This window comes from Anolis sagrei, chromosome 1, assembly GCF_037176765.1.
Source record: "Anolis sagrei isolate rAnoSag1 chromosome 1, rAnoSag1.mat, whole genome shotgun sequence".
In the NCBI taxonomy this organism is placed as follows: domain Eukaryota; kingdom Metazoa; phylum Chordata; class Lepidosauria; order Squamata; family Dactyloidae; genus Anolis; species Anolis sagrei.
Window position 1 is genome coordinate 200,657,275 of NC_090021.1, and position 26,696 is coordinate 200,683,970.

The 26,696-nt window shown below is 41.6% G+C and overlaps 1 protein-coding gene across 18 annotated transcripts in view; it reads left to right on the forward strand.

Annotated features, from left to right (window-relative positions):
* Window positions 1–12,866: 12,866 nt before the first annotated feature.
* The window catches only part of BAZ2B (bromodomain adjacent to zinc finger domain 2B), a 248,607-nt gene continuing 234,777 nt past the window's right edge, over window positions 12,867–26,696 (forward strand). For 13 of the 18 annotated variants that reach the window (XM_060777489.2, XM_060777576.2, XM_060777527.2 and 10 more), the window contains exon 1: window positions 12,868–13,232. The gene's annotated coding sequence lies outside the window, so the exon portion shown is untranslated. Of the gene's footprint in view, window positions 13,233–15,342; window positions 15,435–26,696 lie in introns of those variants that run through there. The other 5 variants (XM_060777624.2, XM_060777632.2, XM_060777642.2 and 2 more) reach the window with 3 other exon arrangements.

The following is a 26,696-nucleotide window of genomic DNA, read 5'->3' on the forward strand; positions in this document are numbered from 1 at the left end:
GCCCATTCTTGGTTTGCCCCTGGAGGAAGACCCTCATGGGAGGCCATCCAGTTGGGATTTCCTGGTTTAGCTGCCCAGAGGGATACCCTTGCTGTTGCTGGGGGGACACCAAGAGGAGTGGTAGTTCTTATAAAGCTTTTCCTTGATTTGAGTCTGAGTTTTCTGGGATGCTGGGATAGATTTAAGTCTGCATAGGTCTGCCCATGCAAAGCAGGTGAACAAAGCATTGGATGCAACATGCAGAATAATCACTGGATGTCTTAAACCTACACCTTTTGATAAACTCTACAAGCTAGCTGGCATTGCCCCCCCCCCTCCGATGTGCGAATGGGAAGTTGCTATTAAATGTGAGAGAAATAAGGTTGAACACTGTGAAAGCCATCCACTACATGGCTACCAGCCTCCTCCCAGCAGACTCAAATCTATCAATTAAAACACCACCTATTGTTTTGCTTCTTTTTTATGTTAGTTCTCATAATCTCAGTGCTTATTCTACATAGGTGATGAATGGAATTGGATATGCGTTATGGTTTGATTAAGATTAAATATGGCTGAACTAGGCAGAGTAGGAATAGGCACAGGATTTCTTACTACCCATAGCAGTGTGGCGTCTTCATTTGTCTGAAAGTCCTGATAAAGATGTGGGAGATGTAACATATAATCCAGGGTGTGAGCACCGGTTCAGAACTTTGATAGCCTCATTTGGATTAGAAGGAGAGGAAGACTAAGAAATAATCAACACAGAGGTGACTATTCATTCTCCTCTATTGTGTCTCCAATAGATTTGTATACATGTTATTTCACGGAAAGATAAAAAAAAGTCTTGTGAAATCCCAAAGTGTAATTGCATTGGGACAAACGCCAAACATCTTCTTCTGGGACAGGATGGTTGAATCCTTTAGTCCCCAGAAAGACAGTCTATCAAGAAAGATACCATGGTTGATTGTCTCAATACAGAAGAGCAAGGGTCCTCAAACTTTTTAAACAGAGGGCCAGGTCACAGTCCCTCAAACTGTTGGATGGCCGGATTATAATTTGAAAAACATATGAATGAATTCCTATGCACACTGTATATATCTTATTTGTAATGCAAAAAAACACTTTAAAACAATACAATAATTAAAATGAAGAACAATTCTAACAAATATAAACTTATTAGTATTTCAATGGAACATGTGGGCCTGCTTTTGGCTGATGAGATATAATTGTTGTTGTTGTGTGCTTTCAAGTCCTTTCAGACTTAGGCTGACCCTGAGCAAGGGCTGGGTAAATGACCTTGGAGGGCTGTATCTGGCCCCTGGGCCTTAGTTTGAGGACCCCTGCAGTAGAATCTCACTTATTCAACCTTCGCTTATCCAACATTCTGTATTATCCAACGCAGTCTGCCTCCCACCCGGATACATAGCTGTTTCTCTAGGCAGTCAATGTTTTCAATGCATTGCAATGTTTTGGCACTAAATTTGTAAATATAGTAATTACATAACGTTACCGTGTATTGAACTGCTTTTTCTGTTGATTTGTTGTAAAACATGATGTTTTGGTGCTTAATTTGTAAAATCATAATGTAATTTAATGTTTAATAGGTTTTTCCTTAAACCCTCCTTAATACCCAACATTTTCACTTATCCAATGTTCTGCCGGCCCATTTATGTTGGATAAGCGAGACTCTATTGTAGCTAGAAAATGCCCCAAGAGAACCAATAGGATCTTGCTTCTTTTATCTCTCTCCCAAAGCAAATATGATCTTCCACGGTCACCAAACCAGTTTTCATGCTTGACTAGAGACTAGGCCATCACTGCGAAGAGAATTTAGTTTAGCTAAAGTAAACTGATACAGAACAATTAATACATATTTACTCATTCTCACCAACGCGGGCCTGAATTTTGCTGCAAAGTGTTACCAATACAATTGTTGAAAACAGGATCAGTTTAAACCACGGCATTGCAGCACATTAGCTGTAGATGCTACAAAAGCATCCATGAAAGCCATCTCTCCATGTTCTGTAAATTATGAACATCATTTATGGGACCTGACTGTTCTGTCAGATCGTTTCAAGTTGATTCCTAACAGGGCAGTTATTTCAGAACGGAAAATCAGAGTGATCAACAACCAATCAATTTATCTGCAAAGCTATTAAAGTTATGCTTTATGTTGCCTTGAAGCTGCATTCCCTTTTAAGTATGCACAAGCTTTCTGTCCTTCTGCACCCTTTGATTACGGGGAAATGAAGTAGCTCCTTGTTCATTTGACTGCTCTAGGGTGACATCATAAAACAGGGTGTGTAGCAGCATAAAGGCAGGAGTACTTAGACATGTTAAACTGTATAAATAGCCCTCAGAGAGTGATAGCATAAGCTCTTCTGTGCCAACAAGTATCTGTGATAAGAATAAACCTCTTAAACCCAGAGTAAATGTTCTAAGCACGAAGGTTATGCTTCCAACAGCTTTCCACTGAAGTATTACTTTTAAGCATAATGTTTTAACGCATAGATTGCACATCATAATTGAATGAAATATTTAGCTTTTCAATAAATCAATTTTAGTGTTTCTTTTTATACACGAATAGCTTGTATATCATGCTAATATTTCTATCCTTGAGTAGATGGATGGTCAAGGCAAAGCTTGCAGAAATATTTTTCAGAGTCTTCACAGTGCAATTCTGCACACACTCATTTGGAAGTAAACTGTATTGAATTCAATGGGATGGACTCTTAAACAAATGCATACAGCAGGCATACAGCAATGCCCCTCCAGATGTTGAATACAATGTCCATCATCTCTTACTATAGTAGCTGTGGTATGCAATGGGTTATCATAGCATCATAGAACCATAGAGTTGGAAGAGACCTCGTTGGGCCATCCAGTCCAACCCCCTGCCAAGAAGCAGGAAAATCGCATTCAAATAGATGGCCATCCAGCCTCTGCTTAAAAGCCTCCAAAGAAGGAGCCTTCACCACCCTCTGGGGCTGAGAGTTCCACTGCTGAACAGCTCTCACAGTTAGGAAGTTGTTCCTAATGTTCAGGTGGAATCTGCTTTCCTGTAGTTTGAAGCCATTGTGCCATGTCTTAGTCTCCAGGACAGCAGAAAATAAGCTTGCTCCCTCTTCCCTATGACTTCTCCTCACATATTTATACATGGCCATCATGTATCCTCTCAGCCTTCTCTACTGAAAGCTAAACATGCTCAACTCTTTAAGCCGCTCTTCATGTGCAGGATGAAACCCCAAGTGCCAGCTGAAGTACTGACCTGAAGGTCGGCGGTTTGAATCTGCGAAATAGGATGAACTCCCACCTGTCAGTTCCAGCTTCCTGAGTGGAGACATGTGAGAAGCCTCCCATAGGATGGTAAAACATCTGGGTGTCCCCTGGGCAACATCCCTGCAGATGGTCAATTCTCTCACACCAGAAATGAGAGACCATTTGCCATGCAGGCTAGAGTTAACTGGAGTTATGAAATCTGGAAGACCACTTTTATTTATTTAATTTTGCATTGTGCCTTTCTCTCACAAAGAGATCCAAGATTACCCTTTTCCAGTCTATCAGATCAATGCAAGATGAACTTCCATAGCTATTCATAGATGATATCCACATTTTTGGTCCACAAATACATGAGATTGCTGTACAAGATCATGTAGAAAACTGCATAGCAATCTATCAATTAAAACACCAAGTTTTATGATGTGACCACAATATCTATGAAACTAGTATCCATATCATTTCTCATGTGCATAGTAAATGGAAATAGTCCCACAAATTAATTGTCTATACCCAGTTCTCTAATCCTGTATCCTTGAATTCAATGGCATCCTTTGAAAGCTTTTGAGTAGAAGTTCAATAGGAAGATGTATAATGGTGCACGGGATTCCTGAAAGATAGAACTATTGCCTTGATTGCCTGAAAAGTGATGGTACTAAGCAGATATAAGTGTAGTAGAGGACACTCTTAATTTAAGTGAAACAATTATCAGGCCTAAAAACATGGCCAGTACTGCAGGTCAATGGATGGCTCATCATAGGTCAAGACTGTTGTCCTCCTGTGGCAGATACTTTGTGAGTTTCTCTACAAGCAAAACTCTGTGGAAAGGATGCCCACAGAGCAAGAATTATGAAAATCCCTAATTTAAAAATATTCATGTATACACAATGGCTTGAGATTATCCTCCAAAACAAACGCTGCAAAACTTTGCAAAAAGCTCCTCCAAATTATCTCCCTATCATTGGTGATCACGACAAAGACTGCAATAAATGGAATTACCAACAGAACACCTGCTAGATAAGAAAGACAATCAGTAAAGATATGGGGCCCAAACTGTCATTGATCAATGGGTTGCTATGAGTTTTCCGGGCTGTATGGTATATTCCAGAAGCATTCTCTTCTGATGTTTCAGCCACACCTATGGCAGGCATCCTCAGAGGTTGTGAGGTCTGTTGAAAACTAGGCCATTCAATGCTAATCAAGGTGGCAAACTGCAACATTCAAATTTGCCTCAAGCAGACAAGAGTTCTTTCTCCCACCATGGACATTCCACAGATATATAACCCTCACTTGCCTCGTTTCCAACAGACCTCACAATCTCTGAGGATGCCTGCCATAGATGTGGACGAAACGTAAGGAGAGAATGCTTCTGGAATATGGCCATCCAGCCCAGAAAACTCACAGCAACCCAGTGATTCCAGCCATGAAAACCTTCGACAAAACATTGTCATTCATCAAGTTCTTGATGTCCCAACTATTTACTGGCCTTTTTTTCAAAATGGTCCTTGTATAGTAAAATTGAACAGCTTACAAGTGATTTTCAAAACATGTTAATGGCAGAATAAAAGAATCTGTAACAATGAAATAATTAATGCACATGGAAAGAAATGGATCGATACCATGTGTGTGCATGTTTTAAAACAGTGGTTCCCAAGTTGTGGTTCGTGCACCATCAGTGATCCACAAGAATGAAAATATGGTGCGCAGTCTCACTGTTACTACACCGTTGCAACAAGTGACTGGACTCACAAAACCCTCTTATAGTTCTGAGGCTTATTAAATATGGTTTTCTGTGGTCGAGCAGATGGTGACTATTGGATGGCATATGTTCTGTATCAGAAATTAGAGCTGATGTGGTCTATCCAATGCAATTTTCTGAATCAGAAGCCCAAATAACCAAACCGAATCTAAAGTTGTCCAAAACCGATTCGTAACCTTTTTAGTACTAATGTTGGAGAATGGTCCCTGGTCAAAAGTGATCTCTGGTCAAGTGGTCCCTGGTCAAAGTGGTCCCTAGTCAAAGTGGTCCCTGGTCAAAGTGGACCCTAGTCAAAGTTGTTTGGGGTCAAAAAAAAAAAGGTTGGGAACCACTGTTTTAAAACCACAGCTTGTCTGAAAAAGGAAACCAAATTTAGAAAGTGACTTGATCATTTTCATAAACTTGTTCATTCTAAATGCATCAAGAGTTTCATAAACTAAGCATTTCTCTTGAACAGATAATAATTGAACAAATAATAATACAACACACATTTTGGTGCACATGAAACATTTTTGAGTACAACAAATTCCCAAAACCCTCCAAAAATCATCCCTTTTTTCTCTTATAGTGCATTTGATTTGCACTACAAACACCATCGAAGGCCCTTCCTATATGTTGAAGCACTAATTGAAGCCAAAAATCAATAAACTGCTTTCTAGTGAAATGAGTTAGATATTGCTTTATTTTGTTTAATGATTCAGGGGAAAAAATCTTGTAAAAAATATGTGCTGAAGCAAAACTGCAGGGAAGGCGAGGATGTAATGTTTTTGGCACTGAATAGCATAGATGAACATTATTAGAAACATACACGGCTCTCGGCGATCACTTCAGCCTTTTATATATCTGGACAAATGAAAGGGTATATTGTTTTGCGTGACACCCTTGCAAGAGTATCGTTACTGTTTTATGTTGCACTGGGGCAGCAATAGGCATTCCTTATTCCATGCATTTATTTGCCAGCAAAGCAACTTTCAGAACCGCACCATAAAATTTGTATATTATCACATTAAAATGTAAAGATATTTCTTAACAACACGTGTAGGCATTCCCTTTCCTATTTTTCTAAGTTGATTGACTGCTCTCCATTTTTTATTGAACACTATTATTAACAGAAATGCTTCCTTGCATATTGCAGTGGTCTTAATTTGTAAAGTATCTACATAATAACTGTATAATTTACTGTGCGAATGATCTAAATCCATTGTTTACTCTCTGTGTACTTTAAAATATGGATATAATGTGAGAGGCAATATTGGTTTTCTGAGGGAAATGTATGGGCTTTTGATGTGTAGCATTCGGAGTGAAATATCTAATTGGATATATTCATAGCTATATTCTTATGACACATTTTTTTCCCTCCCAGAATATTATTAGTAAATTTTGAGGTTATAGAACTACTGACCCAATCAAACATGTACAGAGCTTGGCCCCTGAGTTAATTAAATATGGGTTAATAATATATTATAAGGAAATCATTGTCCTTATTACAGTTATTAGGTAGTTAGTCAAATTATAGCTTCAAAGGAATGCCGAGCATGGAGAACTCGGGATTAAATTATGCATTTGAACCTTAGGCCAGCTTTTACTGTTGAGACAGTAGGCTGCTAAGAGAAATCGTGTGTCATTGAAATTAAATGCTTTTCTGGGGATGGAAGGTTCCAGTTTTTTAATGAAATTATCGAGTGTGGTGTAGTGAAATGATTAAAATCTGTATTCCGGGAATGTGACACTGGAAAAAAATCAATAAATGCGAGCACAATTTTGCTGCCGAATGTGAAACCCTGGAAGAAAATAAACTAGCGCTAATATTACAATTAAAATCATAGCCCATTAACTGATTTTTCCTGAGCCTGCCAAGACATAATTTCTGCTAATTTTTCCAGAATACATTTTCCTGCGTAACGAGGAGCTTTTCAGATATCCTTGTTAGACAGGCCGTGTTTTTTGCCCTTCCCCCAGTGTTCCTTCATTGCAATCATTGTGCTTCCACTTATTATGTTACAAATGACCGAGGTAAGGCTGACATTCTCATTGCATGCAAAGAGACCCAGTCTGCCAAGCTTTTTTTTTCCCTAATGAAGCAGCTTTGTGAAATCTCTCCATGTGCTAATACTAATGAAGATCCTCCAGCACAATTAAAATCACAGCCAGGGCCTGAAAAGGAAACACAACACAATAGTATCTCTCGACATGTGCATATTATTTTGATGTTGCTACCAGCTTTTGTTCAGATCTGATGTAAAAAAAACCTTCACATTTCAAATGGCCCTTGACAGTGCAAAAGCACCGTCAGCACTTGCATGCTCCAGTTTCAGAGTCAGAGAAAACGTCCCCTTGCACTTTCCCTTCTTATTTCTAGTCAGTGCTCCTGGCTGTATCTTAAGCTTTTACTTTTATAGTTTACAGGAAGCAAGTCTTTGTTTGCAGTGTACTTTAACCCTGGCTTAGCTCGAGTTTTTGGTGTATGGGAGGGAGAGAGAACATGCAGAGTAAGCTACTGAATCAGAAGAGGGTTGTATGTTTCCTCCTTTTGCTCTCCCCCTCCTCAGTCTCTCACACAGATTTCACTGCTCTCATTTCTTACAATAATCACGTTTCAAAATATTGCAGTGGGTCTGCAATAGGACCGCGGAAGAACGAATTCTGATTTTAATTTTAAACTGATGTCACTTAGTAGGGACATTAAGGACCAGCGGTGTAAGCCTTCCTCTTGAAGTATAACAACAATCTATTGCTGTACAATTTGTAAGCCGCCCCAAGTCCCTTTTGGGAGATGGTGGCAAGATAGATAGATAGATAGATAGATAGATAGATAGATAGATAGATAGATATGTGTGTGAAAATGTAATGTTCATTTGTGGGATTAACATAACTCAAAAACCACTGGACGAAATGACACCAAATTTGGACACAATACACCTATCAGGCCAACGGGTGACCATCACTCATAAAAACTGAACAACCCGAAAACAAAAATTTCATTACAACGCATGAGAAAACCACATATATAGCAAACACACACATATACACATATACACAAATATATACACACACAAAACACATATACACAGACTGGGCTACAGCAACATGTGGCAGGGGATATATATATATATATATATATATATATATATATATATATATATATTCGTGTTAGGAGTGTCTTCGGAAACTGCAAGTCACTTCTGGTGTGAGAGAATTGGCTGTCTACAAGGACGTTGTCCAGGGGACGCCCGGATGTTTTGATGTTTTACCATCCTTGTGGGAGGCTACTCTCATGTCCCTGCATTGGGAGCTGTAGCTGACAGAGGGAGCTCATCCACACTCTCCCTGGATTCGAATCTCCTAATGCCTTTAGTCCTGCCAGCACAAAGGTTTAATCCATTGCGCCACCAGGGGCTCCTATAATAAAAGTATTATTTAGATATAATAAAATATATAAAGGGCCATAGTGGCACAGCGGGTTAAACCACTAAGCTACTGAACATGCTGACCGAAAGGTTGGTGGTTTGAATCCAGGGAGCGGGGTGAGCTCCCTGTATTAGGCCCAGCTTCTACCAACATAGCAATTTGAAAACATGCAAATGTGAGTAGATCAATAGGCACCACTTCTGCAGGAAGGTAATGGCACTCCATGCAGGTATGCCGGCCACATGACCTTGGAGGTGGCTATGGACAATGCCAGCTCTTTAGCTTAGAAATTGAGATGAGCACCACCTCCCAGAGTTGGACATGACTAGACTTAATGTCAGGGGGAAACCTTTACCTCTACTTACTTACTTACTTACTTACGTGATCCCTCATAGTCCGAGGATGATGGTCCTCCAAGTGTAGTATCCTGGGGATGGGTCCGTAGGTGACTGTGGAGCCCTGTTCTTGATCTGCATCTTCTCTCACAGTGAGGACATTGGTTGCCAGGTGGAAGGCAGTCCCAGTCAGGGTTGGCTTGATGTACCTTCCTCTTGGCATGTTTCTCTCTTTCACCCTCCATTTGTGCCTCTTCAAATTCTGCAGCACTGCTGGTCACAGCTGACCTCCAGCTGGAGCGCTCAAGGGCCAGGGCTTCCCAGTTCTCAGTGTCTATGCCACAGTTTTTAAAGTTGGCTTTGAGCCCATCTTTAAATCTCTTTTCCTGTCCACCAACATTCTGTTTTCTGTTCTTGAGTTCGGAATAGAGCAACTGCTTTGGGAGATGGTGGTCGGGCATCTGGACAACATGGCCAGTCCAGCGGAGTTGATGGCGGAGGACTTCAATGCTGGTGATCTTTGCTTCTTCCAGCATGCTGACATTTGTCCGCTTGTCTTCCCAAGAGATTTGCAGGATTTTCCGGAGGTAGCGCTGATGGAATTGTTCCAGGAGTTGCATGTGACGTCTGTAGACTGTCCATATCTCACAGGTGTATAGCAGGATTGGGAGGACAATAGCTTTATAAACAAGCACCTTGGTATCCCTATGGATGTCCCGGTCCTCAAATGCTCTCTGCTTCATTCATAAAAATGCTGCACTCGCAGAGCTCAGGTAGTGTTGAATTTCAGTGTCTGTCTTGACTTTGGTGGAAAGGTGGCTGCCAAGGTAGCGGAAATGGTCAACGTTTTTTAATGTTCCACCATTAAGCTATATTTCTGGCATTGGAGAGGGGTTGGCCGGAGACTGCTGGAAGAGCACTTTGGTTTTCTCGATGTTCAGTGACAGGCCAAGCTTCTTGTATGCTTCTGTGAAGGTGTTTAGAGTGGCTTGTAGGTCTTCTTCTGAATGCGCACAGACGACGTTGTCATCAGCATTCTGGAGTTCTATAATAGATGTTGTCGTAACCTTGGTTTTGGCTTTCAATCTGCTGAGGTTAAACAGCTTGCCATCTGTTCGATAGATGATTTCCACTCCGGTGGGAAGCTTCCCATTAACAAGGTGAAGTATCATAGCGATGAAGAGGTTGGGGCAATAACACATCCCTGTTTGACACCTGATTCCACCTTAAATGGGTCACTTTGGGAGCCATTGCTGTCCAAGACTGTTGCCATCATGTCATCATGGAAGAGCCGCAGGATGTTCACAAATTTGTTAGGGCATCTAGTTTTTTGGAGGATGGTCCAGAGAGCGCTGCGATTCACTGTGTCGAATGCCTTTGCAAGGTCGATGAATGCCATGTACAGAGGTTGGTTTTGTTCCCTGCATTTTTCTTGGAGCTGTCGTGCAGTGAAGATCATGTCCACAGTTCCTCTGGAGGGGCGGAAGCCGTTCTGGGATTCTGGGAGGGTGTCTTCTGAGAGGGGCAGAAGGCGGTTTGCAAGGATTCTTGCGAGGATTTTTCCAGCAGAGGTTAGAAGGGAGATACCTCGATAGTTTCCGCAGTCTGTTCTTTCCCCTCCCCCCCCCCCTTTACCTATATATATATATGCATAAAAACATCATCATCTTATGTACTGTATGTCATTTTTCCTCCCTTATTCTACTAAAAGAGACCTGACTTTGGGGATGGAGACTGAAGGGGACATTTGATGGGCTTACTTTATTCCTTCATGGCAAGAGATAAAATAATGTCTTCATTATTTTAACAGTTTTTCTTGTTTTAAGTGATTTTTAGCTGACTTTTTAACACAAATATTAATTCTGTTTTAATATTAATATTTTTAGGTTTTTAAATAGTATTGCTTTTATGAGTGTGATCCATTTTGGGTCTTGATCAATACAGAAAAGTGGGTTATACATAAATATAATAAGGATTATCATCATCTGATACCTCTGCTCCCCTTTGGGGGAGGGGGAAGCATGTTGCAAAACTGTATAGCTTTCCCATTCCCACAAGACCCTGGGTGCATCTACACTGTAGAATGAATGCAGTTTTAAACCTCTTGAACTGCCATGGCTCAATGCTAGGGAATGATGAAATTTGTAGCTTGGCTAGGTTCCGTTATGATTTGGCAGAGAAGGCTCAAGACCAGGCATGTGGCCGGGGGGGGGGGGGGGGGCTCAGGGGGCTTCAGCTCCCCCCCCCCCCCCAAAAATTCTCATGGTGGTCTGTGAAAAGGCCTTACTTGTACATTATTTAAACTATTATGTTTATTCATGTCATGATCTGATCACCATGCTCAATATATCTCATATGCATGGGGGTATTGGGGTAACGATACGAAAGGTTTGCTAGGGTAGACCCTCTTTCACTCAGACTCAGCCCTCCCCCCTGAATCAAACTCAGCCCTCCCCCCCCCCCCCCGAATCAAAATCCTGGCTACGGGCCTGCTCAAGACCATACAAAACTGGAACTCTACAGCATTTGAGTTCAAGTGGTGTCAAACTGCATTCATTCCACAGTGTAGATCAGTGTTTCTCAACCTTCCTAATGCCACGACCCCTTAATACAGTTCCTCAGCTCCACTGGCTGTCTATTAGCTTCCGGGCACAATCCAAAGTGCTGGTCTTAACCTATAAAGCCCTAAACGGTTTTGGCCCAGTTTACCTGTCCAAACGTATCTCCCTCTACATACCACCAAGGACCTTAAAATCATCCACTGTGGTCTCAAACAACGATGGATCTGGACCAAACTTAGCACGAATACTCATTATGCCCAAGTTTGACAATGATGGAGTTTGGGGAAAATAAACCTTGACATTTGGGAGTTGTAGTTGCTGGGATTTATAGTTCACCTACAATCAAAGAGCATTCTGAACCCCACCAAAGATAGAATTGGGCCAAACTTCTCATGACCAACAGAAAATATTGGAAGGGTTTGGTGGGCATTGACCTTGAGTTTGGGAGTTGTAGTTCACCTACATCCAGAGAGTACTGTGGTCTCAAACAACGATGGATCTGGATCAAACTTAGAATGAATACTCAATATGCCCAAATTTGAACACTGATGGAGTTTGGGGAAAATAGACCTTGACATTTGGGACTTGCAGTTGCTGGGATTTATAGTTCACCTACAACCAAAGAGCATTCTGAACCCCACCAAAGATAGAATTGGACCAACAGAAAATACTGAAAGGGTTTGGTGGAGATTGACCTTGAGTTTGGGAGTTGTAGTTCACCTACATCCAGAGAGCACTGCGGACTCAAACAATGATGGATATGGACCAAATTTGGCACTGATACTCAACATGCCCAAATGTGAACACTGGTGGAGTTTGGAGAAAATAGACCTTGGCATTTGGGTGTTGTAGTTGCTGGGATTTATAGTTCACCTAGAACCAAAGAGCATTCTGAAACCCTCCAAAGATAAAATTGGGCCAACTTCTTATGAGCTACAGAAAATACTGGAAGGGTTTGGTGGGCATTGACCTTGAGTTTGGGAGTTGTAGTTCACCTACATCCAGAGGGCACTGTGGACTCAAACAACGATGGATCTGGACCAAATTTGCCACCAATATCTAATATGCCCAAATTTGAATACTGGTGGGGTTGGCCTCTGTTGATTTTGTCATTTGGGAGTTGCAGTTGCTGGGATTTATAGTTCACCTACAACCAAAGAGCATTCTGAACCCCACTAACGACAGAATTGGGGCAAACTTCCCACACAGAACCCCAATGACGGACAGAAAATACTGTGTTTTCTGATGGTCTTCAGTGACCCCCTCTCACACCCCTTCGCGATCTCCTAAATAAATAAATATTGAAGAGTTGTGCTTATGCTTCATGCCCTATAGAACACCCCGTTTGAAGCGCATCCTTTCAAGCCCTCCACAAAAGCAGCAGCCCAACTTTCTTCCCAACTGGAGAGTGGGTCTGCCAAGAGCCCCCCCCCCCCAAAAAAAAAAAAAAAAGAGGTGCTGAACTTTGGAAGCGGAGGGATGAAGCCTCTCTCGTGTGTGTGTCTCCCTTCAGCCACCCGCCTTTGGGGTCGCTGATTCTGATTAGTGCGGGCAGACAGGAGACAGAGAGAGCAGCCAGGGCTTTCTCTCTCTCTCTCTCTCTCTCTCTGGCCCCCTTCCTTCCCTTGAACAGCAACTTTCATTGTTAGGAAGAGGAGCGAGCGGAGTGGGTTGACGTCACTTCGGGAAGGCTTCGCCTGGAAGTGGAGCTGAAGCAACCTTGAGGAGGGAAGCGGCTCCCACCCGCTGCAAAGGGACTCTTAAGCAGAGAGAGGAGGGAGGGAGAGAGCAAGGCTCCGGGGCCACGCGATGGATGCCCCCCGCTAGCTCGCCCCCACTGCCGCCCCAGCCTCCCCATCCCAGCCTTCTCACGCCCCCCTCCAGCCCAAGGGAGCCTCTTCCAAGCGGCACAAGGTAAGGCAAACCCCGGGTTATCAACGGAGAAGGGGAGACGGGGGGAAAGGACGGGCTCGGTGGGGGATCCTGGCTCCTGGCATCTCTTTGTTGCTGGGGAGGAGGAGGAGGTGTTTTGGCGTCTCTCGCTCTCTTCCCCGCTCGGAGCCCTCCAAGGAGAGAGAGAGAGAAGGAGCAGAAGGAGCTTCTCCCAGCCTGGGAAGTGAAACTGACCTTGTGCCACTCGGGGCGGGCGCCCGGGCACCCGAGTGGGAGGGGGCTTGCCAGGCGAGGGAGGGAAAGAGGGAGGGAAGGGGCCGAGGAGCCAAAGGAGGAGCACCCCGCCCGGCCTGCCTGGCAGCCTTTGACCCTTGGCCAGCCCAGGCAGGCAGGCACCAAGGCGCTCCTCCTCCTCCTCCTCCCTCCGCCTCCTCTTGGCTTGCCTGCCCCTTTCGCCACTTTCCCTTTTCTTTTGCCTCCTTGGCAGGCCTTCCTTGGCTTGCGCCACTCGCCCTGGGCATGACAGACAGCCCGGGAGCCCCTTCCTGTTGGAAACTGGAAAGACGGAAAGGAGGGTCAGGTCCCTCCCAAGTGAGGGAGGGAAAGGCATCAGGGACTCCACCTGGACCGCAAGAGCCCCTCTCTGGATCTCAAGAGCCCCTTTCTGGACCTTAAAAGCTCCTCTCTAGACATTACAGCCTCTCAAGAGCCCCTTTCCAGACCTTAAATGCTTCTGCTAGCCCTTAGAGCCTATTTCTGGACCTTAAGAGCCTATTTCTGGACCTTAAGAGCCTCTTGCTGGACCTCAAGAGCTCTCTTCTGGCTCCTATATGCTCCTGCTAGACCCTAGAGATCTTTGGATCTTAAGAGCCTCTTTCTGGACTTTAAGAGCTTCTTGCTGGAGCTTAAGAGCCTCATTTGGAACCTTAAGAGCCCCTCTCTGGATCTTAAGGACTTCTTGCTGGACCTCAGGGCTCTCTTCTGGCTCCTAGATGCTCTTGCTAGACCCTAGAGACCCTTTCTGGACCTTAAGAGCCTGTCTCAGGACCTTAAAACTTCTCGCTGGATCTCAAGAGCCTCTTTCTGGATCTTAAGAACCTCTCACTGGCTCTCAAGAGCCCCTTTCTGGACCTAAAGAGCCCCTTTCTGGACATTAGACTCCCTTCCTAGACTTCAAATGTTCTTGTTGGACCTTTAGAGCCCCTCTCTGGATCTTAAGAGAACGCTTTTCTGGATCCTAGAACTCTCGTGGTCTCATGGAGCCCCTTTCTGGACTTAAAGATCCCCTTTCTGTAGCAGCCCTTTCCTGGAACTTAAGAGCCCCTTTCTGTACCTTAGATCCCCTTTCTGTACCTTAGAGCCCTTTCCAGACTTCAGATGTTCTTGCCAGACCTTAAAATCCTGTTTCTGGACCTTAGAGGCTCTTCCTGGACTCCTTTTGTTAGAATTAGAGACTCTTTCTGGACATTAAAGGCTCTTGCTAGAGAGGCTCTTTCTGACCTGTAGAGCCTGTTTCTGGACCTTGGGATCATCTTGTTGGACACCAGTGGCACTTGCTGGACATGAAGGGCTCTTCCCAGACATTAGAGCCCCTTTCTGGACTTTCTAGCGTCTCTCCCTTTTCTCCCACAGCCCACTCTTCTCCCTCCAAGTTGTCCCCCTCTAAAGACCCCCCTCCCTCTCTCTGTGGGGCTTGTTTGTTTTGACCAACCGGGCGGCCGGGGGCCCTTGGTGTGGCTCTGCCTCGGAGGGCTTTCTTTTCCCCGCCTGCCTGCCTGCTTGCCTGCCCCTCTCCTTCCCTCTCTCTCTCCCTCCCTCCCTCGCCTTCTCCTCTTTTGTCCTTCGAAAAAGCCGGAGAAGCAGCTGCAGCCCTTTGGCGGAGTTGTTGAAATTTATCCCTTTGTGTATATTACAATATCCTCCATTTTCCACTCCCCCCCCCCCTTTTTCTTTCCCTGCCCTCTCAAGAACAAGAGCCTTTCGCCATCTTGGGCTTCTTCTCGGTCTCCTTTTTGAATTTCCAAGCCGGAGCGCGCCTGGGAGCCTCTGCGCCTGCCTGCCTGCCTTCCTCCTGGCTTGGGCGAGGAGCCCTTGGGCAGCAGCCTGCCCGCCTGCCCTTCTTCTTGGCAGCAGAGGCACCCAGTGGAGGGCAGCTTCCCAGGGACGGCCCGTGACGTCATGCAAAGTTTGAGAAGGGGTTTTCGAAGTCTCCCTCCTGCAACGGTGTGTCTTCAGGAGTATTACTAGATTTCTCTCCCCAAAGGATTTCTGGTCGAACAAGTTTCAAGCTGTCAGGAGGAGAAGGGAGCCTTAGTTAGCTGGATGGAAAGGGTTTCTAGAAGAGTATTTTTTGTAACAGGTGGAGAAAAGTGTCTAGACTTCTCTCTAGGATAGGTCTCCTTGGCTATTTCTTCCCCCTGTACTGGGCTTTTCCTTATTATGATCCCTGGGCAACGTCCTTGCAGACGGTCAATTCTCTCACACCAGAAGCAACTTGTAGTTTCTCAAGTCGCTCCTGACACGGAAAAAAAATCTATGGTTTTCCTTTTTCTTTGAACATGTCACTGATGGAGAAAGCATGTTCCCTTTTGCAAGTGGCCCTGTGTCAGTCGACAAGGTGACAACTGACTTCTTAAGGGAACAGCGCCTGCAAATACATTTGTGTATTGCTTTTACTATGCTGTTTCCTAGCGCAGAGTCCAGCCATCCTAGATGTTGCATGCCTCTTAGACTGTGTCCAGGATTTGTTGTTTCCAGCTTGATCCAAATATACCCAGGTCTTTACTGAATGCTAGGAGCACCTGGTGGCGCAATGGATTAAATCCTTGTGCCAGCAGGACTGCTGACCAAAAGGTCAGTGGTTCGAATCCAGGGAGCAAGGTGAACTCCCATCTGTCAGCTCCAGCTTCCCATCCAGGGACGTGAGAGAAGCTTCCCACAGGATTATCAAACACTGGGAAGTCCCCTGGGCAACATCCTTGCAGACGGCCAATTCTCTCACACCAGGAGCAACCTGCAGTTTCTCAAGTTGCTCCCGACATGGGGGGGGGGGGGGGGGGAGGGACCTGAATGCTGAGTTCCAGATTGCCTCCCTAAAAACCAAAATAAATACATAGATATCCCATCTTATTATTTAATGGCTGCAAGCTCTTAAACTTTGAGTCGTTTAGTGGCAAACAACGAAAGATATTACAGTTTCCATATACCTTAAAATCGATGTTGTTTTCATTTTAGAAAAAGTTGCCCTGATCCCAGAGCAAAACTTGGGGAAAACTGGGCTCTAAATGAAAACACAGAATTCAGTTTTTCTTTTTCGGTTTCCTGTATGTGTTTGGTGTTTCTCTCCATCTATTTACACTTGCACTAACAACACGAAAACTCCCTGCGTTTAATTTGCATTTCCTTTGTCTTCATGTCAGGGGGAAGATTTACCATTGACTACAATTAACATGGAAACAAACAGGCACTTTTTTTTAAGCGTAGCAAGATGTTCTTTTCTTCAATACACTCTACATTAAGAGACAAATTTCACATATTTTTATGCTTGGATAGGAAATACGCTTTCATGTTGACAAAAGTAAGCTGTTTACCTTAATATGTTCTTTTCTTTTCCTTTTTAAAAAAGCAAGCCACTTCAGAAAGCTGGGTTGAATTGAATGGCTGCCAGTGATGTGACTCTTAGGTAGATGAAAATGTTGAAACAGTTAAAAGCACACAGAACAGATGGCTTTAAATTATACATGCAACAAAGGCTTGGGAGATTTGGCAGATTATAAATGGTGAGCAACAGAAGATAAAGCAGTTTAAGAAAATGATAGTTAAGTATATTTGATACCGCACACCTATTGTAAACCGTGCACGTTTTGAGGCACAATGGTGGATAAATCAATAAAGCATGAAATACCAAGAAAATTATAGCTGAAACAAATGCCTGTATTGGATATATCTGCGTGTGGCATGTTGGGAATCTTAAGTATTTTGGAAGTGAATGCATTTTAGGTGTTGAGATCATTTCCACACAAAGTCTTATAAGGATTTTTTTAAATGCCTGGGATTTTGATTATTTGAAAACAATGCTTGATAGAAACACATGCATATGAATGGCTCTGTGTAGGATTCTGGACTAACTGTCTGATTAATTAAGTGATGTAGGATTTTAAACTGTAGGTTTTGAAATAAAAATAGCCTCTGACTTTAGTGTTTTCAAAATTAATCAACAAAAATAAGTGATCGGTGTTTTTCTTGAACTGCTTTTATAGCATCACAGCACTGAAATTCCCAGAAATTGAGCTAAAATTGTGTACTGTCAACAAAGTAGCTTTCATTCCTATAATTCAGCTTTACAGTAATACATACTCAGTGTGAAGGAGTTGAAATCACTCTGCTATATGCTTAGGTCAGTCTACCTCGATATCTGTGGATAATAGTTGGATATATTTTTGATTATAGTAAAAGAGCTGTAATTATGAAATTTATCAAGAATATTGACAGTCAACCCAAACATCATACCTTTTGATTATGTTAGAGTATTTGTCATTCATTCTTACCTGATGCATGGTCAGATAAGAGGTGCCAAACAAATAAATATATTTTTGTAAAGATTTCTCAAAGATTTAGATAGAAGGCTAATGGAAGCTTGAGATTTTTGGAGCTGTCTTTACCCCTTCCTTCATTTCTTTGTTTGCATGTTTATTATAGAACTGCAGTGTGAAGGAGCAGATGTTTTGCCAAACATCCTGATGTGTTGCTTTTTCTTCGGGGAGTGCGTAACTGTTCCTTCTGATGCATTGGCTTGACAGCTGGTTGATTTCATGGAGCTGCTAAGAAGCCATTAGTGGTGTCATTGAATTGAAACAGAACAGTTACTCTCAGCTTGAACTGCAATTGTTAATGTCTTTGTTGCTACTTTTGTGTTCCTGCACAAAACACCAAATATCACAGTTGCAGGAAAGTTCGTGCCTTTGTTTTGATCTACCTGAATTAGTGAAAATGTATTGCTGATGCTTGGTTATTTATTTGGTGCTACATATACTTATTAGACCACATCTTGAAATAAAATAAAATGCTTGTTTCTAAAGATATGGGAGGGGGAAAAGAACTTACAAGGAATAGGTTAAAATCTTCTTCAGGACACCATGTTTCTTCCAAACCAATAGTAGTAGTATTTGTTGTTAAACAGAGCCCATGCTGCTATTTGTTTTCAGGAATTTCAACTCAGCTTTAAAAGTAATTATCCTAAACTAGCGCACAGTTTCGCATATTTACGTCCAATTGAAAACAATAGATCTCACATGTGAAAGATTGAGGCCCATGTGCAGAACAGCTCAGATGTGTTTTTGTTTGAGAGTAGGAGTTGAATTACATTTGTCTTTAACTGATTGATTTGTGCATTTGAAACCCTTAATTCTACTCTAGTAAAGCGGAGAAGCAAGATATTTTTACCTGTTTTTGAATATATGTCAAGATCCTTATATTTTGTTACCAAACAGACTGTTGGTCATTGAAATAAACCGGGTCTTAACAACAATCTATGAGCCTTCCAAAAAAGTATTTATCAAATAGCACAAAAATGCTGACAAAGTTAATAAGACAGACAATTACGTATTTGCATTAGAAGACTGCTTGAGAATTGATCTCTTACAAATGATTTTGTGCATTAATAAAATCCAGCTATTGTAGCAAGAGAGATTAACAAAACTATTTCATGTGCTATGTTTGTAAGTCAATGTGTTTGATGGAGGGAGGACAGTATTGGGAGAACTATTAAAATGACAGTAGTAGTGCCAAGCAGCAGTATCAGATATTTGAAGTATTCAAAGGGCTACATGTAAAAATTATAAGCAAATTGTAAAGAAGAAAAGTAATATTGTTTCCACAATGTAGATGAAGACCTGTGGCAAAGAGAATAATGGTTTACTGAAGGTAATCTAGCAAATTTCTGGCTCTGATAAGATTTGAACAACGATCTTCTAAATTATTCTTGTGAGATGTCATACTAAGCATTCCTACTGAGTAACATTAATAACATGTGGACTTAGGCCCCTTCCACACAGCTAAATAAAATCCCACATTAGCTGCTTTGAACTGGGATCTATGGCAGTGTGGACTCAGGTAACCCAGTTCAAAACAGATATTGTGGGTTATTCTGCCTCAATGTTCTGGGTTATATGGCTGTGTAGAAGGGCCCTTAGTTAACTCAGATAAAGGTAAGGTAAGGTAAGGTAAGGTAAGGTAAGGTAACGGTGTCCGACTCTGGGGATTGGTGCTCATCTCCATTTCTAAGCAAAGAGCCAGCGTTGTTCGTAGACACCTCCAAGGTCATGTGGCTGGCTAGACTGCAACAAGACTTAAATGGTCCATAGTTCAGTCTGTATAGTAGAACTTAATGCTGGTGTTCCTGGCACCATTGGGTAAAAAAAGCAGGTAATAATTAAAAACCCATTTGAAGAAATAGTGCTTGTCTTGGTTGGCAAATAGCTAGAACTCTCTTAAGTTTTATTTATTTCAAATATAGGTGAGCAAAGTGTAGCCCTCTAAATGCTGCTAAATCACAGCTCTTGGCATGCCCATTGGCTGTGCTGGCCAGCTTTCTCTTGCCATCCAACATCAGGAGTCTGCAATTTTCCCACTCTTGTTAAGTGTTTGTGGGTAGCTCTTCAGTTGAAACGATTGCCAGCTGTAAGGGAATAAAAGCAATTCTGATGTTGTGTGGTGATCCTAAGAGGCAAGATTTATTCGGGGGGGGGGGGGGGGGTTGCCTTTGCCTTCCTCTGAGGCAGGAAGATGCTGGTTGATTTCATGGAGCTTCCCCAAGGTCACTCAATGGGTTTTCATGGCTGAACTGAGATTTGAACAAGTTTCTATATTCCAAAGCTCAAACCATTACACTATGCTGCCACTCCAAATAAAAACAATTTATAACATAAATAAATAAGAGGTGGTATAGCAGACTAAGCTAGTGTGCTTCAAGCTGATCTTGGTTCCTGAACATTTCACAGAATCATTGAGTCATATTTTCATTAATTTAAAAGAATTCCCCACCTTATGCAACTGTGGAGCAGAATAGACAACTCCGCATCTGTGTGCTTGCCCTCAGTGTCCTGCCTCATGTTCATAGGAAGAGTTGTTGGAGGCTACAGACAATGCGGTTGCTGTTGCCCTTTTTTTTGGTCAAAAGATATTTAGCCACTTGTGCTCCTTCTACTTTTATCAGTTTTTATACTAATTTATGCAATGCTTTTGATATGAAATAAAATACAATTATTTTGCGGAGAGGTATGGGATTGAGGTCTAGTCCAAATCTTGTCATTCGTAGGTTAAATTTAGGCCCCTTCTACACTGATATATAATCCAGATTATCAAATCAGATAATCCACATTATCTGCTTAGAACTGAATTATCTGAGGCCCTTGTGGTCTCTTCTGGTTCTATGGTTCTATGATTCCGATTGATTCAAAAATATATGTGCACAGGCTTGTTGTCTGTCTGTATGAATTATTTTATTTGTATCCCACTTTTCTCTCTAAAAAAAGAAACTCTAAATGGCCTGTACAAATGTTAGAATTTTGTTGTCAGAAAGTTTTGCCCCAAAATGTAGGATTTGTAGTTACACTTCCTGGTGTCTGAAAGGAAAAAAACTTGAGTGCTTGATATTTGTGGTAGATACTGGTTTGTTTTTGGTTTTTTACTGAACGTCTCTTGTATATATCGAACCTGATTTAGTGATCCTTCAGAAGTTAAAAGCATTAGTGCCAGAGAGTATCTCTGCCTCTGAGGTTTTCTCCATTCATTTCAGTAGATGAAGAGGTGGGAGAAATTAAGGATCAGCTCACCAGTGTTGTTTCCATATCTTTTCCCCGAAAATTTGACTCAGGGTAACTAGCAAATTAAAATAAATATAGTGTACAGTAATTAAAATATGTTACTGGACTGCAACTTACATTATCGTTCATCAGTAGCTATGCTCTGATGAACCTCACAACCTCTGAGGATGCTTGCCATAGATGCAGGCGAAACGTCAGGAGAAATGCCTCTAGAACATGGCTCTATAGCCCGAAAAAACCCACAAGAACCTTATGCTAGGGTTGATGAGAATTGAAGTCCAGCAACTCCTAGAAGGCCACTATTTGCCTTGATATGTGAACAGAGTTCTTCATTCACATGGAAGTGAAAATAAAAATTATTTGAATATACTAATTCTATAAGTCCACAATTTACCTACTAGTACATTTTTTTCAAACAGATGTGTGTTTCAAATATATACTTGCCTTTATTTGTACAAATCATACTTATATATGAGTAAACTTAATCATTTTAAGTCAAACAACTCAATTTCATTTTTAACTTGATTGTAAAGGAAAATTAAGTTAATTGCTCTATGCAAAGTTTGTTTTAAATGGTAGATCTGTGAAGCTAATGGATGAATTTTTATGAGTGATATAAACCTCACAACCTCTGAGGATGCTTGCCACAGATGCAGGTGAAATGTCAGGAGAGAATGCTTCTAGAACATGACCATACACCCCAAAAGATTACAACAACCTACTGATGTAAATTGTTGTTCAAAATGATATTGTTCTATCTTGTTTTCTCTTTGTTTTGTCTACTGTTGTTGAAAGGGCAATTTCATGTTTTTGTATTCATATGTGTTCATTTGCAGAAAAGGGAAAAGGAATGCTGATGCCTAAAATTTGCCTGTGTTTGCCGTAGTGTTTTAAACTGCTCTTCTTGTTAATTCTGCTTTTGTTAGTTTTTCTTACACAGCAAAACAAATCAGTCAGATACACTTTGGGACTTTGTCAGAATCTGTAATCACTTGGCACAGCAGAATTAGATTCATATATTACATCCTAAGCATGTTCACTCAGGAGTAAGTTCAGTGAGACTTACTCTGGCTAGTTGAGGTCTAAAGACATAAGAGTGTGAGCAGGAACGTCCTTAGCACTGCCACGTTCTTCCCACTTTGCACATAATGAGACCAAAAATATATGTGCGTAGGAGACCAGATCTGTTTACTGCAGTGGTTCCTAACCTGTGGGCCTCAGCCTATTGGTGGGCTGCGAGACCTAAAATAAGGTCCACGGCTCTAGATTATTAAATATGGTTTTCTGTGGGTGGGCAGATGGTGACTACTGGATGGCATAAGTTCTGTATCAGAAACTAGAGCTGATGTGATCTATCCAATGCAATTTTCTGAATCAGAACCCAAAATAACCAAACCAAATCTGAAGTACTAATGTTGGAGAGTGATCCCTGGTCAAGTGGGCCCTGGTCAAAAAAAGGTTGGAAACCACTGGTTTAGTGTGATGGGCCCTTTTCTATCCATGGAGACCAGTTGGGTTAGTGGTTTAACTTTTGTATTATGTGAAATTATTTAACTATTTTGTTTCAACTTACATTGTAAGTTTTTGTTGGGTCCCTTACTAGGAGAAAGGCATGATAGAAAATAAATACCAATTCCAATTTTTCAAGAATGAAAACAGTTCCGTGTCCTCACCATAGGGGTAGAAATGATGCGCGTATCTCTGCCACCAAACAACAAGAACACTTGGAGATGCCTTCTGTAGTAAGGCTTTTCAGGATTGCATCCTTGAACTCATAGCACACAAGCATCCCTAAATTCATCTTTGAATCTGGATTTTTTTTTTCCAGTTGCTAGATTACTTCTAAGAGGAAATGCTTCCCCATACCATTTTCAGCTTTGAAACAGTTACAGCTCAATACAGCTGCTTGTATTCTTGGAAATATTGTCCATAGGCTGACTCAAAGATAGCTCTGTTTATAGAATTTCTGCCATATGGAATTAAGATTTCTTTTAGTACTTACCACAATTTTTTCAAAGCCTAGCTTCATGTATATTGCAATACCAATACACCCTGTTCTTCTAGCATCATCTGTTAGCATGTTAACATGTTTCGTTTAATGTTAGGATGAATAGATTCACTTCTGATCATGTGTCTTTAACTGAAGAGCATGACTTTAGTCAAGATTTTGCTGAATCTCTAGAAGAGTACAAAACCCCAAACATGTGCTTACACTGATAGTATAAGAGATTAAGCCTGTGGATTTTTCTCCAGTTTCAAAATAGTGGCCAGATGGCTCCTGGGTGCAGCTCTAGCTACTACCACTGGTTTGTTGCCCACAGAGGTGCAGATGGCTGCCATCTAACTCCTGTTGCACAGCTAGGGAAGGAGGAGTAACATGCTCCTTCCAGACAAAGGTGGAAGTTGATCTTTGTTGGCAATGCAACTGTGACTGGTTAACAGATGAGCACACTGCTCTGGCTACTCAGTGGTTGCGGAGTCAGAACTATGGTGGGAGCTGTTTGGTTGCTGTCGTGCAACTAGAGTAAATGCATTGCACTAGGACTTCCTTGCACAGTGCCCTTAAACTATCTGCTCTGGTGTAATGGCAGAATATGGTATGTTACCAACTTTGTTGGTGATCCTAGCATTAACTTTTGAACATTGTCCCTATAAACTTAACATAATAGTAGCATAAGAAAACAGGTGCTAATTTCTGTAATTTCTAGCACAGTGGGTTAAACCCTTGTGCCAGCAGGAGTGTTGACTGGCAGATTGGCGGTTCTAATCTGGGAAGCAGGATGAGCTCCCATCTGTCAGCTCTAGCTTCCCATGCAGGGACATGAGAGAATCCTCCCACATGATGGTAGAACATCAAACATCTGGACGCCCCCTGGGCAACATCCTTGCAGACGGCCAATGCTCTCACAACAGAAGTGACTTGCAGTTTCTCAAGTTGCTTCTGACACTACAAAAAAAAATCAAAGATACTTCTCATTTAGTTTCTTGCTAACATTTTTTTATATTGGCCTCAATAGTATCCGTAATCCAGCCATACTAGTTCTGCATAGTAAAAATCAATTTCCTTCTTTGTTCCTTTACAATCCGAAATACTGAAGAAGAGGAATACTTACAGATGGCAGTACACTTCAGAAAATTACTACTCTGCTGCAGTTTATATTTGGACTTTTTGTAATATTACTGTTTTACTGACCATCCCTCAGTGGTGACTTGGAAGTATAAGAGAAATAAATACACTAATCATGATTTAAAGGCTTTGATCACTGGTCCTCTGAGAATGTATAATAATAAAAGCGAAACTTTTATACCCACACTTCTGTTTTAAGTGGTCCATATGGAAAATGTCCTTTTGAATAGAATGCAGCTTCTTTTTACTTTATATGTTAGGGATTTGATCTGAAACAAATGGTGACAAGGAAAATATTTCTTTTTCTTTTGGTTTAAATCAAAAGCCATGCTAGTAGTGAGACAGAGTGAGACAGACTCACATTAAAACGCAAGCACATTTACAAGAAATGAAGGTTTTATATTGATAATAAAATATAAAGAGTGTTGCACCAGCTGCAATGTTTGAACAAATCTACACTGTAAGCAAAAAACTGCTTAATTTTTTCCTCTCTGACGGGAAATTCAGCTTGAAGATAATTATTGCACTGGTCCGATGGATGTGCAGAGACATAATTGTGTGTTTTTAACCCTGTTTTTCTGTTCTTACACTTTTCCACAAGCATGCACTCATTAATCAAAGACGCTGCACTCCTGCTGAGGGCGGAGAGGTTCATCAAATTGGCAGCCGGTTTGGTGCAAAGAACGGTGTACTGAAGCTCTTAACGCGCTGGGACATAAATAAATCTAAGGTCTTTGTATGCAAACCCTGGAGGTTAATACTGCATAATTCAATGTCCTGTCTTTGTTTTTATGATTGATGTTTTTAAATGTTTGAAGCTTGATGCAAGTCTTCTGCCAGGTCAGGGCTTACAGTCTGATTGGCTGGAGCAAAAGGGGGGAAAAGGCATCAGGCTGGCAAGGGGACTTTGAGTATGCTGCGGAGGTTTTGAATTTTATCCCCCCTCCCCGCCTTTCTCCTAGAAGATCATTGTCGTATTGCCTGAACTGTTATAGGAATGTTCCAGTGATTGACAACCCCTGCTGTGATAATGGACCTAGTGCATGAAATGCCAATAGTTTGGTCCTATTTGTTCGGAAGCTTACCGCTATTTGTATCCTTAACAGAACTAACATGTAGAACAAGGGGAAACGATTGGGATTTCTCTGTCGAAATAGTGCTGGGATTTGGTTTTAACATGAATTGGTTGCATATTCATAATTTAAGAACAGCCAGAAAACAGTCATTTGCAAGGTATTATACACCATTTGACTCAAGGAACCTGGTCTCGAGCTCCGTCCTCCCGCCCGGGTTTATTGATCTACCTGCATTTAAAATCTAGTCACTGCTGTCCAGGGAGGCCTTTCATTTTCGCTGTGCTTGCAACATAGATGAGGTTCAATTTTAAATATTTAATTTTAACTAAATGCTGAGGAAAATGATAAAGTGCACAAGCCTTGAAGGAACAACCCCATATGGATCAGTGGTGACCGCACATCTTAAATGCAGAAAGTACTATTTATTGGAAACACGTTCCTTCAGCCTTCTCGGTCTTTTGATTGCTTGTGGAGTTCAGAGCAAGGAATCAGATTTAGTCAAGGTTACCTTCTTGATTCCGCAGCTCTTAAAAATGCAGCGTGTTATTTTTCTGCTTTGCCCACACACAAGAGATTTTGCTTGAGTGTGCGAGTATATAATAAAGGAAAGAAAGGAAACCTATACATAAACAATCTTGGATAGGAAAGAAGACCCTGCCTAGGTATTAAAGTAGGCAAATTTGAATCTTTGTAGTATTCTAGAAATCGATTTGAATTTAGCTTGTGTTTTGCTTTCTGTTTTAAGCTGTATGATACATTAGCTTTTCTTAAAAAGAAGCTTTTTTATTGTTCAAAATAAGTGTTTATTTGTTTCATTATTAAAATCCTTTTTGTCCATCTATTTGTCATAAGGGTTATAAAGGGGTCTTTCCAGATTAGTCCAAAGCCATGGGATTTGGTGGAAACTATTCGCTTACATTTTTCTTGATATACAAATGACATTCTTTAATTTTAAGTACTAATTGCAAGTTTTAATTCCTATTGCACCGTGGGTTTTCCCTCCTTATCAGGGAGTTTCTCATACAGGACATGCCTCAATCCACCTGTTATGCTTTGGAGCAGCCTCATTGATGATACTTCAAGTCAACAGGTTTAATATTGCTTCCCCAGTCCCTCCTTTTAAAAGTTATTGTTGGCAATATCATTATACAAAAAATAGTAAAAATGAAAGAGAGATGGGGAAATGGAAAACCTGGAAGAGCTTTCAGTGAGGAGAGACAGAGGGCCCTTCCACACAGCCATATAACCCACAATATTAAGGCAGAAAATCCCACAATATCTTTTGAACTGGGTTATCTGAGTCCACACTGCCATATATTCTCGTTCAAAGCAGATAATGTGGGAATTTCTGTTCGTTCTTGTGGGATTTGTGGGTATTTTTAAGGTACCATATTCCAGGCTCAGTGTGAGAAAGGCTAGATATTTGATTGGATACTTGATTTGAAAATTTGCCTTTGGA